Here is a 4,344-nt window from a genome sequence, read left to right as displayed (position 1 = left end):
AATGAGTTTCCCCATGCCTGTAAGAAGAACAGCCAGGTTAAAATAAACAAAGCATGAAAAAAAAAAAAAAAAAAAAGCGCAAAGCAAAAACAGGTCTCAAAGTTCACACAGTTTCTTCAGCCCAGGGTGACCCCCTAGAGACACAGCAATGGGTACCAGTATCCACCCCCATTCCAACCAGCCAAAACTCCTCAGAGTTGGAAGGCAGCCTTTGTCATCCTGCGAAGCCAGGCCCAGTTTGAGGCCAGACACAGCACATAAGCAGCTATCAAGGCAAGGGTGGGTACCAACAATGAAAGCAGCATGCCCGGGGTGTGGGGAGCGCACATCAAAGTCACTTTCTCAAATATGCTCCTTATGCTGGGGTGTATGGCTTTGTGACAGATGAGAGCAGGGACTGAGGCCTGACATTGGTTCATGGTCACTGGACCCAGAAACAGAACCCCCTCAGCAGCCCACCCCTATACCCAAGATGACTTCAACGCCCCCCCCCCCCGGCTCCCCGCACCCCTGTAAGCTCTCCAGAGAACTCCCTGGAAACCACCAGGCTAGAGAAGCAGAGCCCACAAGCCAGGGAGATAGGGTGATTTCATGGGCTAGAGCGTGCAGAAAACAGGTCTAGGGAAGGGAGTGGAGGAAACACGGACAGCCAGAGCTGGCAGCCACCAGGTGCCATGTACACTCTAGGATCAAGGATGTCAGAGGCAGGGACTCAATTCTTGTTGAGGCAACCACAGCTCTCAGTTTCCGTCCCATTAGTGCTAAATCCCTATGCCAAGATCAGACAAGACCCTAGCGATCACATCGACACACACACACCCCCACGCAAATCAGGCAGGAAGGACCTCTGTAGCAAACAGGGCCTCTGCGCACCAGCCAGCTCACCACTTGAAACCACTGTTCTGAGAAGACAAATGTAGGCTCAAGAACTAGTCTGAAAAGGGGGCTTGGTGAGGCCGTCAAAGTCCGGTACGAGCCTCTCTCCCAGGAAGAGGCATTCTGGATGCCCCACGCATAATGCCAATAGTCCGTAATTCAGACTGATGGTGGATGCACAGCCCAGGAACAGCCTGGCGCTCAGCTCTTGCAGCACAAGCGTTTCTCTCTGATAGTGTTTCCCAGCACTCTAAATGGCTGCGAGCTCCGGGAATCAGCGGGGTTCAGATGCCAGGGTGCACACCCTTCACCCAGCACCCTCCTGCCATGGGCATGACCACCGAGAAAAGATCTCTGGTCACTGAGAACTGACCAGTGACACTTCCTTCTACTTGTGCTAATTCCAACCAGCTGGCCCAAAGAACAAGGGACAGCTGCACCTGGGTCTCACCTCTTTCCTTCATCTGGGCTCCAGTCGAGGTGCCACCCAATAAGGAAGGGCCATGGAGCATCCTTGAAGGAATGTGGAGTGAAGGACACTGGCGGGTGATGGAGTGGGTGGCTCCACGTGCCTGGATAAAATTGTTGGAGGCTTGGGACTAGACAGAATGCCGGCTGTCCATCCCCTAGCTGAGCAAGCCTTGTCCCCTCAACTGTGAAATGAAAAGTCACAGCCAACTCTCCCAGGACATCATGAGGATTAAAGACCACACAGACTGCAGAGCCCCACGGGACATCCTACCCTCATCTTTGGTCAAAATGGAAAAAAGGGAATAGCAGTCAAGAACTTGTAGGAGGAAGAGGACAGAAAAGGGAACCAGAGACAGGAGAGGAGGGTCAGAGAGCTGCACCTGGGAGGACCGGGACATGAACCTGCACATCAATTGCTCAGAAGGCTTTACTGGATCAAGAGCCCAGCCAGGCCACCAAGGATCATGACCCATCCCTTTATTGGCTCGGCCGCAACACTTCGCAGAGCTACACCTGGCTAGTCTAGAGAGCCCCCCAAAAAAAAACATCTCCATCGGGAAGCTCCAGTAAGAGGGAGCAGGGGACAGTGGAAGTTGCCGGTGAAGTAAGCTCCAGAGAGCAGAATAGGGGAGCCCACATACCCTAGGGTTCAAAAAGCACCAGGAGGAAGATATCAGCAGTTAGCAGAGCTGAACAGATTTGCCCGGGGAAACGAACCCGGAGAAGGGCTAAAGCGACCCCGCTGACTCCCGCAAAATACGCACAGGAGGAGCAGATACCGAGTCCCAGCCTAGGGTAAGAAGCCACTGAGACGCCCAATCTCACCTCCCCCAGCCCCAAACACCCCTAAGTTTTCTTGGAGAAGAGTCCGGAGACCTTAACAACTTTGCAGAGATGCAGAAACAGGGTCAAGCCAAAAGCCCCCTCCCACCGCAGAGACCCCCAGTGTCTTCCAAGGTTGGAGTTATCACCAGAGAGAAAGGGAGGCAATGACGACCCCTGCCCACCAACTGGCCCACCTAGCTAGAAAGGGCGGGCACGGGCCGAGTCTGATGCGCAGACGCGCTGCCTCTGACCTGGCCGGCCAGGAGGGGTGTGTCCCCTGTGCCCTGGCTAGGGGCCAGTGTCATCAAGGGCTTTCCCTCCCGTCCAGGGCAGACCCGGGGTCTGCCGTGGCCAAAGGACCCCGGCGGGAAAGGAAGACGCTAGCGCTCCGGGAGCCTTAGCTCTGGAGGGGTCGGGGCCGGGCTCTGGGCCGGGACAGCTCGGCGAGCCGGCCCTCTCCGCCCCGCGGCCCGCGCGCAGCTCCAGCGCGGCCCGCACCACACTCGGCCGCGCCCCGGGCGCGCGGCGGGCACTGCGGCAGGCAGCGGGAGCGCAAGTTGGGCGGCCGCGCCGCGGAGTTTGCGGGAAGTGCGGGCGGGACGACTGGCCCGCTGCGGAAACGGCGCGACACGCGCCAAGTTGGCCGTACCTGCGGGCACCCGGCCCGGTCCGGCCTGGGCAGCTGCGGCGCCGCCCGCGGCAGGAAGTGCTCCGGCGTCCCCGAGCTCCGGCGCCCGCGGACTTTCTCCGACCTCGCCCAGCACCGGCGGCCGCACCGCGGCGGGGGCGGGGCGCGGGGGAGGCGCCCGCGGGCTGTTTAAAGGGACAGAGCGCCGACCGCGCGCGCGTACTCGTCGCCAGGTGGGCGCGGGAGAGGGAAGCCCAAGGGGGTCTGGTGGGAGATCACGACACCGAGAGTTGCTGCGCCAGCCTTCCCGAGCGCTTAGCGTCCGAGACTGCGCGAGGCACCAGAGGGGCAGAGATCAGCGGCCAGACAGGGGAACGACCTGGGGCCCCCGGTCCCAACCTCTTAATTCCCCGCGGCCGCGCTTACAAACCCACCAGTCTTAGGAAATTGCGTGACCGAGCAACCTCGGAGCAAGTACCTCCGGGCGCGAGTACCTCCTGCCCACCGACTTACAGCAGTCTGGCGGAGACTAGAGTATTCCAGCCGGATGGGATCTAGGAGTGTAACAGCCCCTAGTCACCAGCAGCCGGGCTCTGTTGGCCTAAGGCCACACTCTAGTGACAAATTTGGTTTTAAGTCAAAAGTCTAGAAATTAAGCCGGCCACACTCCTGAAAGTACCCAGGAGTCCCCTGTTTACCCCTCCCAACCTGAGTCCCTTTGTGCTCAGGCACCACTGCCCTTCGAGGGTCACAGCCATCCTTAACCACGTACCCACGCGGGTGGCACCAGGAAAGAGGTCATGAGCAAGGTCACTGGGAGGAAGGGTATTAAGCGAACAAAGTTGACCCATCCCTTCCCAAGACCTTGGCTGCTGGCTAAGGTCATTGACAGGCATAAGCTTGAGGGGCATCCTGGACCCTGGCCTCAAGCTTAGTCCTTGCCTTGGTCAGAACTGACCCTTGACCTGGACTTGGCTTCAGTTCTGCTTCTAGAAAACACCTCCATCCCCAACCCCCACCCTGACAGCCCACACTAGCTCATTCCCCTGTCTGCCCACCCAGAAGATGGCTATGGAACCTCAATCCTGGGCTTTCCCCAGGACCCCACTTCCATCTATCTAAATTTGGCCCCCTGGTCCAAAGCCCAGCCCCACACTGCCAGCCTCTTTAGGGCCCTCTGATGTATTCAAGGAAGCTGGGGAGAGGGGCAAGAGTCTGCAAGCTGGAGACCTCTCAACCACACATGACTGAGTTGGAGGTAACGTGGGCATGTGAACCTGGCCTTGAATGAGCATCACTGCCACCTGCTCCGCACAGGAGTGGGTGGAAAGACTGGGTTCCCCTGGGGGGGGGGGCACGCCTGAGGCCCAAGCAGATAATGGCAGCCATGGAGGATTCCTTCAGGCTCCTAACCTTAAATATCCTCTCCAGTGCCTTTAATTTCAGCACTTAGGAAGCAGAGGCAGGAGGATCTCTGTGAGTTCGAGGCTAGCCTGGTCTACATAGACTGTCTAAAAGAATAAAAAAACCTCAGCTCCAGTACA

General features: G+C 58.1%; 1 protein-coding gene across 1 annotated transcript in view; it reads right to left on the bottom strand.

Annotated features, from left to right (window-relative positions):
- Nacc2 (NACC family member 2) overlaps positions 1–2,910 on the bottom strand; it is a 66,066-nt gene extending 63,156 nt beyond the window's left edge. The window contains exon 1 of the mRNA XM_026778739.1: positions 2,822–2,910. The gene's annotated coding sequence lies outside the window, so the exon portion shown is untranslated. The remainder of the gene's footprint in view (positions 1–2,821) is intronic.
- Between the last annotated feature and the right edge of the window lie 1,434 nt (positions 2,911–4,344).

Source organism: Microtus ochrogaster, chromosome 4 (assembly GCF_000317375.1).
Source record: "Microtus ochrogaster isolate Prairie Vole_2 chromosome 4, MicOch1.0, whole genome shotgun sequence".
Classification (NCBI taxonomy): Eukaryota; Metazoa; Chordata; class Mammalia; order Rodentia; family Cricetidae; genus Microtus; species Microtus ochrogaster.
The sequence above is the reverse complement of the archived record's forward strand: the minus strand, read 5'-3'. Positions and strand labels throughout refer to the sequence as shown.